Below are 14,525 nucleotides of genomic sequence, written 5' to 3' on the forward strand. Positions count from 1 at the left end.
ATTCTTTGGCTCTCTGAACGGGTAATTCTCCTTTGTTCAACTAGGCTGTTTTGGCTGAGTTTAGTGGCTTGCAATTGAATGAGTATTGGTCATACACATATTTTCTTTTCCTTTTTTAAAAAAATTGTGGTGAAAATCGTATTACATAAAAGTTATCATCTTAACCATTTTAAAGTATGCAGTACAATGCGTGCATGCTTAGTCACTCAGTCATGTCTGACTTTTTCCAACCCCATGGACTGTAACCCTCCAGGCTCCTCTGTCCATGGGGAGTCTTCACGCAAGAATACTGGAGTGGGTTGCCATTTCCTTCTCCAGGGGATCTTCCCAACCCAGGGACTGAACCGGCATCTCCTGCACTGCAGGGGGTTCTTTACCCCTGAGCCACTAGGGAAGCTCACCCAGTACAGCAGTGTTAACTATTTGCACACTGTTGTGCAACAGATCTCTAGAACTTTTCAGCCTTTTGAGACCAAAACTTTATATCCACTGACCAACAATTCTTTTTCAACTGTCCCTTCCTCTGACAACCACTATTCTACTTTCTGTTTCTTTGAGTTTAATTAGTATGTAGGTCAAGAAAGAACACTTAGAGCTGTACACAGAAAAACAGACTGGTTCAAAACTGGGAAAGGAGTACATCAAGGCTGTATACTGTCACCCTGCTTATTTAAATTATATGCAGAGTATGGAATACAAAATCTGGACTGGAAGACTCACAAACTGGAATCCAGATTGCTGGGAGAAATAGCAACAACCTCAGATATTCAGATGATACACTCTAATGTATCTAATTACCACAGTAATCCAAGTCTATGCCCAACCACTAATCCTGAAGAAGATGAATGGTTCTGTGAAGACCTACAAGACCTTCCAGAACTAACACCCAAAAAAGATGTCATCATAGGGGACAAATGCCAAAGTAGGAAGTTAAATACATTTGGAGTAACAGGCAAGTTTGGCCTTGGAGTACAAAATGAAGAAGAGCAAAAGTTAACAGAATTTGGCAAAGGGAATCACTGGTCATAGAAAGCACCCTCTTCCAACAACACAAGAGATGACTCTACACATGGACATCACCAGATGATCAATACTGATCAGATTGATTGTATTCTTTGCAGCCAAAGATGGAGAAGCTCTATACAGTCAGCAAAAAACGAGACCGGGAGCTGACTGTGGCTCAGATCATAAACTCCTTCATGAAAAATTCAGAATTAAATTTAAGAAACTAGGAAAAATCACTTAGTCACTCAGGTATGAACTCAATCAAATCCCTTATGATTATAGAGTAGAGGTGACAAACAGATTCAAGGGATTAGATCTGACAGAATGCCTGAAGGACTATGGATGGAGGTTCATGGCAATGTACAGGAGGCAGTGATCAAAACCATTCCAAAGAAAAAGAAATGCAAAAAGGCAAAATGGTTGTCTGAGGAGGTCTTACAAATAGCTGAGAAAAGAAGAGAAGTGAAAGGCAAAGGAGAAAAGGAAAGATATACCCATCTGAATGCAGAGTTCCAAAGAATAGCTAAGAGAGTTAAGAAAATCTTCCTAAGTGATCAATGCAAAGAAATAGAGGAACACGATAGAATGGGAGAGACTAAAGATGTCTTCAAGAAAGTTAGAGATACCAAGGGAACATTTTGTGCAAATATGGACACAATAAAGGACAGAAATGGTGTGGGCCTACAGAAGCAGAGGATATTAAGAAGAGGTGGCAAGAATACACAGAAGAACTATACAAGAAAGATCTTCATGACCCAGATAACCACAATGGTGTGATCACTCACCTAGAACCAGACATCTTGGAGCACAAAGTTAAGTGGGCCTTAGGAAGCATCACTAAGAACAAAGCTAGTGGAGGTGATGGAATTCCAGCTGAACTATTTCAAATCCTAAAAGATGATGCTGTTAAAAGTGCTGCACTCAATATGCTGGCAAATTTGGAAAACTGAGCAGTGGCCACAGGACTGGAAAAGGTCAGTTTTCATTCCAGTCCCAAAGAAAGGCAATGCCGAAGAGTGTTCAAACTACGGCACAATTGCATTCATTTCACATGCAAGCAAAGTAATGCTCAAAATTTTTCAAGCCAGGCTTCAACAGTACATGAACTGAGAACTTTGAGATGTTCAAGATGGACTTAGAAAAGGCAAAGGAACCAGAGATCAAATTGCCAACATCCTTTGGATCATAGAAAAAGCAAGAGAGTTCCAGAAAAACATCTACTTCTGTATCACTGATTATGCTAAAGCCTTTGATTGTGTGGATCACAACAAACTGTGTGGAAAATTCTTAAAGAGATGGGAATACCAGGCCACCTGATGTGCCTCCTGAGAAACCTGTATGCAGGTCAAGAAGCAACAGTTCTGGACATGGAACAAAGGACTGGTTCCAAATTGGGAAAGGAGTACGTCAAGGCTGTATATTGTTACCCTGCTTATTTAACTTATATGCGAAATGCCAGGCTGAATGAAGCACAAGCTGGAATCAAGATTTCCGGGAGAAATATCAATAACCTCAGATATGCAGATGACACCACCCTTATGGCAGAAAGTGAAGAGGAACTGAAGAGCCTCCTGATGACAGTGAAAGAGGAGAGTGAAAACATTGGCTGAAAACTCAACATTCAAAAAATGAAGCTCATGGTGTCCGGTCCCATCACTTCATGACAAATAGATGGGGAAACAATGGAAACAGTGACAGACTTTATTTTCTTGGGCTTCAAAATCACTGCAGATGATGACTGCAGCCATGAAATTAAACTGTGCTTGCTCCTTGAAGAAAAGCTATGACAAACCTAGACAGTGTATTAGAAAGCAGAGACATTACTTTGCCAGCAAAGATCCATAGAATCAAAGCTATGGTTTTTCCAGTAGTCATGTATGGATGTGAGAGGTGTACTATAAAGAAGGCTGAGCAGCGAAGAATTGATGCTTTTGAACTGTGGTGTTGGAGAAGACTCTTGAGAATCCATTGGATTGCAAGGAGATCAACCCAGTCCTAAAAGAAATCAAGCTTGACTACTCATTGGAAGGACTGATGCTGAACCTGAAGCTCCAATATTTTGGCCACCTGATGAGAAGAGCTGACTCATTAGAAAAGACCCTGATGCTGGGAAAGATTGAAGTCAGGAAGAGAAGGGGATGACAGAGGATGAGATGGCTGGATAGCATCACCAGCTCAATAGACATGAGTTTGAGCAAGCTCTTGGAGATGGTAAAGGACAGGGAAGCCTGGAATACTGTAATCTATTGGGTTGCAAAGAGTCAGACATGAATGAATGACTGAACAAGAGGACAACAATGGCAGAAAGTGAACAGGAACTAAATAGCCTCCTTATGAAGGTGAAAAAGGAGAATGAAAAACTGGCTTAAAACTCAACATTCAAAAAAGGAAAATCATGGTATCCAGTCCAATTACTTCATGGCAACTAGAAGGGAAAAAAGTGGAAACAGTTACTGATTTGTTTTCTTGGGCTTCAAAATTACTGCAGATGGTGACTGCAGACACAAAATTTAAAAATGCTAGCTCCTTGGAAGAAAAGCTATGACAAACCTAAATAGCATATTATAAGGCAGAAACCACTTTGCCAACAAAGATCTGTATATTCAAAGCTATGGTTTTTCCAGTAGTCATGTAGGGATGTGAGAGCTGGAGCATAAAGAAGACTGAGCACCAAAGAATTGTTGCTTTCGAATTGCGGTGCTGGAGAAGACTCTTGAGAGTCCCCTGGACAGCAAGGAGATCAAACCAGTCAATCCTAAAGGAAATCAACCCTAAATATTCACTGGAAGGACTGATGCTGAAGCTTAAACTCCAATATTTTGGCTATCTAATGTGTAGAACTGACTCATCGGAAAAGACCCTGATGCTGAGGAAGACTGAAGGCAAAAGGTGAAGAGGGCAGCAGAGGATACAATGGTTAGATAGCAGGAGTGACGCAATGGACATGAGTTTGAGCAAACTCCTGGAGATAGTGAAGGACAGGGAAGCCTGGCATGCTGCAGTCTATGGGCTGGCAAAGAGTGGGGACACAACTTAGTGACTGAACAACAAACACGTGGAATTATGAAGTATTGTCTTTTTGTGGCAGGCTTATTTTACTCAGCATTATGTCCTCAAAGTTAATCCACCTTGGACTATATGAGAGAATTTCCTTCTTTTAGGGCTGCATAATATTCCATTATATATATTTACCACATTTTCTTTATCCATTCTTCCTCTGATGGACATTTAGATTGCTTCCACCTCATGGTTATTGTGAATAATACTGCCATGAAGATAGGTGTGCAAATATACACAGATTTTCTTAAAGCAATCAAACATACTTACATGTGTAATCTCTGCTTCTCCATTTAGGAGAAAAAAAAAATGAAAGAAATATGGATGTAATAACAATGGTTTGAGGACATAAATACCCACCAGTGAAACATACTCCTGAACTTTCCCACCCCCAGGTCCTTGCCTATTTTATATCTTCTGTCAAATCTCATCCTTCCCATAATTCAGGGGCTATCTGAAATGCCATGTTCTCTATGGAGCCTAATGGAGAATCACTTTCTTTAACTTGAACCTCCGTAAAGTATTTCTGCCTCTCTGTGCCTCTTATCTCATTGTACTTGCTTCACTCTCCATTTTTATGTTGTAATCTTTCTGAAGAAAAAGACAGTCTCTCTCCTTTTAAAATTTGTGTTTATTCATTTATTTTTGGCTGCACTGGGTCTTCATTGCTGCACACGGACTTCCTCTAGTCGTGGCGAGTGGGGGCTACTCTGGGTTGTGGTGTGTGGGCTTCTTATTGCGGCAGCTTCTCTAGTTGCAGGGCACGGGCTCTAGGTGCACAGGCTTCAATAGGTACAGCTCTCAGGCCTAGAGCTTGGGCTCAGTAGTTAAGGCCCACGGGCTCAGTTGTTCCAGGAATGTGGAGTCTTCTCAGACCTGGGATCGAACCCATGTCCCCTGCACTGGTAGACAGATTCTTATCTACTGCAACACCAGGGAAGTCCCAAAACACAGTCTCTTAATCAAATTTGTATTTCCTCAATAATTCTTTCACAAGTCTCACACATAATTGGCACTCAGTAAATATGTGTGGAATTAAGTGGTACTTCACCCAAACCCCTGAGTTAAAACTAGATCCCCTCTTTCATCCAAATTAGCCCCTGTTTACTCTAATCCACCTACTTTATGCTGGAGGTTCATAGTTCAATCATTTTCCATCATTTGACTGAAATTAAACTCCTAAATTAAATTGAGGAAATGAGTCAGCTAGTTTTTTAAAGGTCAAAATATTTGTTGCCAAAAGGCCAACAGGTTGAATCTGATCATCCTTTGGATTAAGATCTATTTTAGTTTTACAGTTCTTTAGCTTTATGATATATACAGTTTTTTCCAATCACAAGTAAATGAATTTTCAGGTAACTTTCTTAAAGATAGAAAATTTGCCTTGGTTTATTTTTCCTTATATCTTTACATAGGAATGTTCTGGGCTCAGTCCTAGGACTTCTTCCCTTTTCTATCCCTAGTTTATATATACTTTCTTGGTAATCTCACTCATGCCTGTGGCTTTAAATTCCGTGTATGTGCAGAAGACACTTAAATTTTTGTATCTCATCTGTATCCCTCCTCTGAATTTCAGACTGATATGACCAAACTGGCTATTCAACATCCCTGTCTGGATGCTTAATAGACATTCTAAAGCTACCATGTCCTAGAATAAACTCCAAATTCCCTACCCCATTCCTCTGCAAAATATCTTCCTCTTGAAGAAGATATTTTATCCCATTGGAACTAATGGCCACTTCACCCAACCTTTCCAGTTGCTTAGGCCAGAATCCTTGAAGTCAAATCATGGTCATTCTTCTCTTTAAAACACTCTAATAGCTTCTCATCTCAACTGACAGAAGAGCTGAAAGCCCACGCAGCTTGACTCTATCACCCACCGCCCCCCTTCATGACAGTTTCTTCTCCAACCTCATTTCCTTCTGATTTTATCTCCCACTTTCATCTCCCCTTGCTTACTAAGCTCCTTCTACACTGGCTTCCTTACCTGTACTCAAAAGCAGCCCAGAGCTTCTTTTCTTACCCTATCTGTCCCCTCCACTGTTCTTCCTGTCTGAAGCACACTTCTTCAAATTAAACCCACAGCCCCTCACTCAAGCCCACCAGATCTTTGCTCAAACATCACATTCCTGCAAGACCTTCTCTGAGCACATTGAATTCTGTCTGCATTTCCCACTTTATTTCTCTCCAAATGGTAACACGATCTAAAACTATAATTCACTTATTTATTTTACTTACTGTCTGTCTCCCCATGCTAGAATATAAGCTTCATGAAGACTAGACAGTAGAACATAGTATGTTTTCTTATACACTGAATTTTCAAGTCCATTCCTGCATTCCTTCCAGCACTAAGTTGAAATGTCACTTTGAGAAACTGATGAATGTTGAGTACTGGAGTATTAAAATGGTTGTCCTAAAAGCATAATTTAGTAGAACATGAATCAGTGATTGAACAACAACAGTCATTGTTTGGATGTACCAGCAAATCCCCCCTGAGCACATAAGCATAAAAATTGAAGAGGAGTATTTAAATGATGCCTTTTAAATTAAAAATAACTAAATATTAAAAAAGAACAATGTGGTGCCACTGGCATAAAGATAGACCAATGGAATAGAAGAAATATCCCAGAAATAAACTCATGCATATGCGATCAAGTAGTCTTTGACAAAGAACACACAATAGGGAAAGTAAAGTCTCTTCAATAAATGGTGCTGAGAAATCTGGATATCCACATGGAAAATAATGACATTAGACTTCTATCTTACATTATTCAAAAAATTAACTGAAATTTTTAAAGACTTAAATATAGGACATGAAACCATAAAATTTCTCAAAAAAACCTTGACATTGGTCTTTGTAATGATTTTTTGATATGACACCATAAATACAGACAACAAAATCAAAAATAATCAAGTGGACCTGTGGTGGATTCATTTCGATATTTGGCAAAACTAATACAATATAGTAAAGTTTAAAAATAAAATAAAATTAAAAAAAACAATCAAGTGGGACTACATTGAACTGAAAAGCTTCTGCACAGCAAAGAAAATGATCAACACAAAGGAAAGGCAGAAATGTGGAATGAGAGAAAATAATTGCAAACTATATATCTGATAAGGGGCTAATATCTAAAATGTATAAAGAACTCATATAACTCAATAGCAGAAAAACAATCTGATTTAAAAATGGGCAGAGAAATTGAATAGACATATTTCTGAAAAAATATACACAAATGGCCAACTGGTAAACATCACTAATCATGAGAGAAATGTACATCAAAACCACAGTGAGATATTACCTTATACTTGTTGAATGACTTTTAGCAAAAAAACAAACAATAACAAATATTAGGGAGGATGTGAAGAAAAAAGAAACCTTAAATACTGTTGGTAGTAATGTAAAATGGTACAGCCTTTATGGAAGACAGTGTGTGTGTGTGTGTGCGTGTGTGTGTGTGTGTGTGTGAGTTGTGTCCAACTCTTTGTGATCCCATGACCTGTAGTCTGTCAGGCTCCTCTGTCCATGGAATTCTGCAGGCAAGAATACTGGAGTGGGTTGCCATTCCTTTCCCCCAGGGGATTTCCAGGGATTGAACCTGGGTCTCCTGCATTGCAGGCTGAGCCACCAGTGAAGTCCTATTCAATATCTCTACTACCTTAAAACAACACTGTTATAACTTATCACAGGTTATTACAACTTTTTGTCAAATGTCAGAGAACAGCAAGCTCTTTGAAGTCAGGGATATGCTCAAGCCATCCCTGTATCCTGAGCCTTGTGACTGTCACATGGTAGAAAATTAGGAACATGATTAGTAAATAAACTCATCATCTCTGGGGATATGCAGCCCAAGCAGGAACTGTAGCAACTCTAAATAGATCTTAATGGCTGGGGTGCAGCTGGACCTAAAGATTGAATGGTCTAGGGCATTGTAGACAGAAGTTAAGCTATCAATAGGCTGTCAGAGATTGCTGCTGGCGGTAGCCATCCTGGTGCATGTAGCCCACGTTTTTGCAGTAGTCGTCTTTCTGGTCTCAGAAGTAGCCACCATAAGTACCCACCATGCTTGTGGTCAAACACCACTCATTGTTTTCCACCAGGCTGACCAGCTTCTCAGCCAGCTGCAGGGCCAGGTTCTGCTGAGTGGTGGGCTCGATGTGGTGCATCACCACTGTCTGCATCGGCTGGTCCAGGAAGACCATCAACTCCTTGTTAATGATCATCTTGCTGATGATGGAATGCACAATGGGAAGACAGTATAGAGGTTCCTTAAGAAATTAAAAATTGAACTACCATATGATCCAGCTATTCCATTCCTGGGTATATATCTGAAGGAACTGAAATCAGTATCTTGAAGAGATACCTGTACCCCCATGTTCATTGCCTTTATACACAATGTATACAATAACCAAGATGTGAAAACAACCTACGTGTCTGACAAGATGAATGGATAAAAAAGATGTGATGTGTATATACAATGGAATATTATTCAGCCATGAGAAAGAACAGAATCCTGCCATTTGCAACAACATGGATGAATCTGGAGGACATTATGCAAAATGAAATAAACCAGACAGAGGAAGACAAATACTGTTGGGTATCTCTTATATGAGGCATCAAAAAAAAAAATGAAACTCATAAAACAGAGAGTAGAATGGTAGTTCCCAGGGGCTGTGAAAGTGAAAGTTGCTCAGTCATGTCCAACTCTGCAACCTCCCGGACTATAGAGTCCATGGAATTCTCCAGGCCAGAATATTGGAGTGGGTAGCCTTTCTCTACTCCAGGGGATCTTCTCAATCCAGGGATCGAACCCAGGTCTCCAGCATTGTAAACAGATTCTTTACCAGCCGAGCTACAAGAGAAGCCCAAGAATACTGGAGTGGGTAGCCTACACCTTCTCCAGCAGATCTTACCAGCTCAAGAATGGAACCAGGGTCTCCTGCATTTCAGGCAGATTCTTTACCAACTGAGCTACCAGGGAAGTCCCCCAGGTGCTGTGGGGTGGAGGAAATGCGGAGATATTGATCCAAGGATGCAAACGTTTATTTATAAGATGAAGAGTTTCTGAGGATCAGTGTACAGCATGGTGAATATATTTATAATACCATATTGCATACTTGCTAAGAGACTAGATCTGAAGTGTTCTCATGTGTGCACACACACACACAAAGAAGAAGGATAAAAGAATAACTATGTGAGGTGGTGAATGTGCAGATTTGCTTGATTATGACAATCATTTAACATATTATATATATACTAAATCATCACATTGTACACTTTATATGCAATTTTGTCAGTTATACCCCAATTTTGAAAATATTTACTGTTATTTCATTTCTGGTACAGCCTTCTTTCCTTTGAGTCACTAAAGTCTCAAGATCTCTCTTAAAGAAGATGATAGAAGAATGAAGGAGAATTTAATGGGATAAAAACTCTTCCCCCTCCACTTTAGTTGGATTTATATAAATAAAATGTACCTATCAGTAGGCATATAATTCCCTCCAGTTACCTCATATTTTAAGAATTGACCAGGAAAGAATCTCCTCTTTATATTCTTCCCTTTAAAGACTTCCTAGTTCTTAACGTGTTTAGTATTTTTTTTAATGTTTAAAAATTATCATATATAATATGCTCATCCTAAAAAATAGAAAGTTATAGGAAAGCAAATGGAAGAAAAAGTATCCATAATTTCATAATCCAAAGAAACTACTTTTTGGTGTATTTTTCCACATATGGATTTTGTTTGGCTAGTATAGTATCACTTCATGGCAAATAGATGGGAAAACAATGGAAACAGTGAGAGACTTTAATTTTGGGGGCTCCAAAACACTGCAGATGATGACTGCAGCCATGAAATTAAAAGATGCTTGCTTCTTGGAAGAAAAGCTATGCCCAACCTAGACAACATATTAAAAAGCAGAGACATTACTTTGCCAACAAAGGTCCATCTAGTTAAAGCAATAGTTTTTCCAGTAGTCATGTATGGATGCGAGAGTTGGACTATAAAGAAAGCTGAGCACTCAAGAATTGATGATTTTGAATGGCAGTGTTAAAGAAGACTCTTGAGAGTCCCTTGGACAGCAAGGAGATCAAACAAGTCAATCCTAAAGGAAATCAGTTCTGAATATTCATTGGAAGGACTGATGCTGAAGCTGAAATTCCAATACTTTGGTAACCTATGTGAAGAACTGACTCCTTGGAAAAGACTCTGATGCTGGGAAAGATTGAAGATATGAGAGGAAGGGGATAACAGAGGATGAGATGGTTGGATGGCATCACCGACTCAATGGCATGAGTCTGAGCAAGCTCTGGGAGATGTGATGGACAGGGAAACCTGGCGTGCTGCAGTCCATGGGGTTGCAAAGAGTCAGACATGACTGAGTGAGTGAACTGAACTGAACTGAGTATAGGTGAACACTAGTATAGTAGTCTTCCAAATGTTTTCCTTAAATACCCTTAAAATAAACTTTAAAAATTATGTACCTTTTTGCATATTTTTAAATGAACCTCTGAAATATTAAACACAAGTCTAAAATTAGAGTTTGCTTCCTTTTAAATAGACAATAGAAATTATTGAACATATTATAAGATGAAATAAGGAAGACAAGGCTGAGTAGGAACAAATATGCCATGATATAGCTTGGTAACATGACCTTTAGCTACCTTATTCAATTGTTGTTGTTCAGTTGCTAAGTCATATCTGATCCTTTGCGACTCCAAGGACCTCAGTGCACCAGGCTTCCCTCTTCTTCACTGTCTCCAGTAGTTTGCTCAAACTCATGTGCATTGAGTTGGTCATGCTATCTAACCATCTAATAATCCTCTGCTGCCCTCTTTTCCTTTTGCCTTCAATCTTTCCCAGCATCAAGGCCTTTTCCAATGAGTTGACTCTTCTCATCAAGTGGCCAAAGTATTGGAGCTTCAGCTTCAGCTTTAGTTCTTCCACCGAATATTCAGGCTTGACTTCCTTTAGGATTGACTGGTTTGATACTCTTGCAGTCCAAGGGACTCTCAGGAGTCTTCTCTAGCACCACAATTTGAAAGCATCAATTCTTTGGTGATCAGTCTTCTTTACCTTATTCAATAAAGTACAGCAAATCTGAAATAAATCAAGTAAAATTTTACACATGAATTTTATCCAATGTATCTAGAAAAAAAAATCATAGTCCATTAAGCACCTTTTTTTACATTTAAGAGGATAATCATGTTTCCCATATTGCTCATGGTGTTCAGCATTCAGACTATTCCAAAATGGGCCCAAATATCTCAAATAGGCTGAAATTCAGAGTAAGTCAACATGTGCTGAAATACCAGTATTTTAATAAGCTTCACTTTTATAAAATATGTATGCAATGTAGCAAAAGATCAGAAACCTTATGAACTTAAAGTGCCTTGATTAGTTATTCGAAGAGTTCTCCCTGAAACCAGTACTCGCATTTCTCTGTTTGATACCCTGGCGTTGATAATACCCAGGGTCATGCACAATGCTGAGATTTGGGATGGAGGGCTACCATTCTTCTTTTTTTCCTCTCGTTTTATTTTATTTTTTAAAATATAAATTTATTTATTTTAATTGGAGGCTAGTTACTTTACAATATTGTATTGGTTTTGTTATACATCAACATGCATCCGCCATGGGTGTACACGTGTTCCCCATCCTGAACCCCCCACTCCCACCTCCCTCCCCATACCATCCCTCTGGGTCATCCCTGTGCACCAGCCCCAAGAATCCTGTATCCTGCATTGAACCTGGACTGGCGATTCATTTCTTATATGATATTATACATGTTTCAATGCCATTCTCCCAAATCATCCCACCCTCTCCCTCTCCCTCTCCCACAGAGTCCAAAAGACTGTTGTATACATCTGTGTCTCTTTTGCTGTCTTGCATACAGGGTACCATTCTATGAAGTGAAAGAATGACTACTATGAATCCAGCTCATTCTCAGAGAAATCAGATTTAGGAAAGGGCACATTAGGAAGTTAAAAATCCTGAAACTGATCTCCTTAAAAGTATGCATGAAGTCTCCAAGAGCTACAGTTGTACACTGAAGGTGGGTTTTTTCCCCCACAAATTTTAAACTTCTTATTTTGTATTGGGATATAGCCGAGTAACAGTGTTGTGATAGTTTCAGGTGAACAGCAAAGGGCTCAGCCATACATATATGTGTATCCATTCTACCCCAAATTCCATGCCCCCCCATCCAGGCTGGCATAAAACATTGAGTAGAGTTCCATGTGTGATACAGTAGGTCCTTGTTGGTTATCCATTTTGAATATAGCAGTGTGTACTTTGAAGGTTTTGAGTTCACTTCCATTTCTAAGCATTCTTAAGTCTCTGAAAAGTTTATAGGAAATAAGGTCGAGTTGACATTCAATGCACACCTCACAGGAAATGGTGATGATTCAGCCAGTAGCACCCATTCCTCTGACAGAGCTGAATGAACCATAAGGTGCTTAATACTGAGAAATGTCGAGCAGTTGCATGTAGGTACTGTCCTTTGGATGAGTCAAAAGATTTATGGTATTTATTTCTTTTCAAAGAATCTATATAACTCTTTATGAATAATGGCACTATTAATTCAGTAGTTGAGAAAATTAATAAAGTGATAACATCTCCTTTCTCTGGCATATTTAAAGAATGAGTTTTTCCAGGTAAAAGTATTGTCAAGATAATTAAAACATAATTTCAAGACCACGAAGTTAGAAAAACAAGTTCAACATTTTTGATAAAAAGTTTTCTGAAATGAATAATATTTTCTGTTACCTTCTTAAATTAAAACTGCGGGCCTAAAATTGTACTTTTTGTAATTACTCAGTTGTGAATGTTAAAAAGTAGAGCATACCCAGAGAGTGAGCTGGGCACTGCTGGTGGAGCAAAGTGATATGGTATGGTCCAAACCCACTGGACAGTGATGGGGTAGCAGTAAGGGCAGTTGAAAGAGGCATGCTGGTGCCATAAAAAGGCAAAAAACTTAATGATCTGCAGGGAAACCAGAGTTATTTGGTACCATAAAATCTAGTTGAGAGTCACAAGTGTAAGATCGAACTGGAGGGAACAGGTGAGAAACCAGGCCTGAGTCATTGACCCAGATCAGGTAAACTTTGCCCTATAAGAGTTGGCATTCAGGGCAGAAGCTTGCAGAAGTGTGAACCTGAGGCTCCTGTGTATTTCTCTCTGCTCCCCTGCTTTTATATCTTTCTATTACCATTTTATCCTTTGCTATTGTGACTTTTAAACACAATTTTCTTTCCTACTTCAGGGTCCTTGAAAGCCATTAATATCCTCTTCTGTAGTCACAACCCCTAGCCAGTCTATGATGTTACATAGAAGCACTTAAGGAACACGTAGCCCCTTTATTAGGCCTGTAACAACAGAAGGGCAGGGTAACACTGTCAAATATGCAAATAAGTTTTTCACTTCAGTTGCACATACAAATATCAGTACATTGGTGAACACAAAAGGGATCTTTACCCCAACCTCAAGCCCCTTAATGCAGAAACAACCTTAAAGAGGCCTGAGGATTGGCTTACTGAACAGCTTTGTCCATAGTCCCAATGGGTTTTTCTTGTCTCACCCTTAATGTCAGGGGGTCAACCCATGCGGTTGCCTCCTTTTTGGTTGTCTAGAGAAGGAGTTGAGAGGAGGAAGTCACTTACCTAACCAAACATCTATTAAACAATTAGACTTTCATTCTACCATGAATTGATAAATTGTTTCAAAGTGTAAGTAATAAATAAATGTTAGTCGTTTGGTCGTGTCCAACTCTTTGAGACCCTATGGACCGTAGCCTTCCAGGCTCGTCTGTCCATGGGATTCTCCAGGCAAGAATACTGAAGTGGATTGCCATTCTATTCTTCAAGGCATCTTCTTGACCCAGGGATAGAACCCAGGTCTCCTGCATTGCAGGCAGATTCATTATCGTCTGAGCCACTGAGGAAGCCTGCTTCTTTCTTTTTTTTAAATTTAGTTTAATTTTATTTTTTTAACTTTACAATATTGTATTGATTTTGCCATATATCAACATGCATCCGCCACAGGTATACACGTGTTCCCCATCCTGAACCCACCTCCCTCCTCCCTCCCCATACCATCCCTCTGGGTCGTCCCAGTGCACCAGCCCCAAGCATCCAGTATCGTGCATCGAACCTGGACTGGCAACTCGTTTCATATATGATATTATACATGTTTCAATGCCATTCTCCCAAATCAGCCCACCCTCTCCCTCTCCCACGCACCCATGGACATCTTATCTTTGACAAAAGAGGCAAGAATATACAATGGATTAAAGACAATCTCTTTAACAAGTGGTGCTGGGAAAACTGGTCAACCACTTGTAAAAGAATGAAAATAGAACACTTTCTAACACTATACACAAAAATAAACTCAAAATGGATTAAAGATCTAAACGTAAGACCAGAAATTATAAAACTCCTAGAGGAGAACATAGGAAGAATACTCTTT

This window comes from Bison bison, unplaced genomic scaffold (assembly GCF_000754665.1).
Source record: "Bison bison bison isolate TAMUID 2011002044 unplaced genomic scaffold, Bison_UMD1.0 scf7180017864290, whole genome shotgun sequence".
NCBI classification, from domain to species: domain Eukaryota; kingdom Metazoa; phylum Chordata; class Mammalia; order Artiodactyla; family Bovidae; genus Bison; species Bison bison.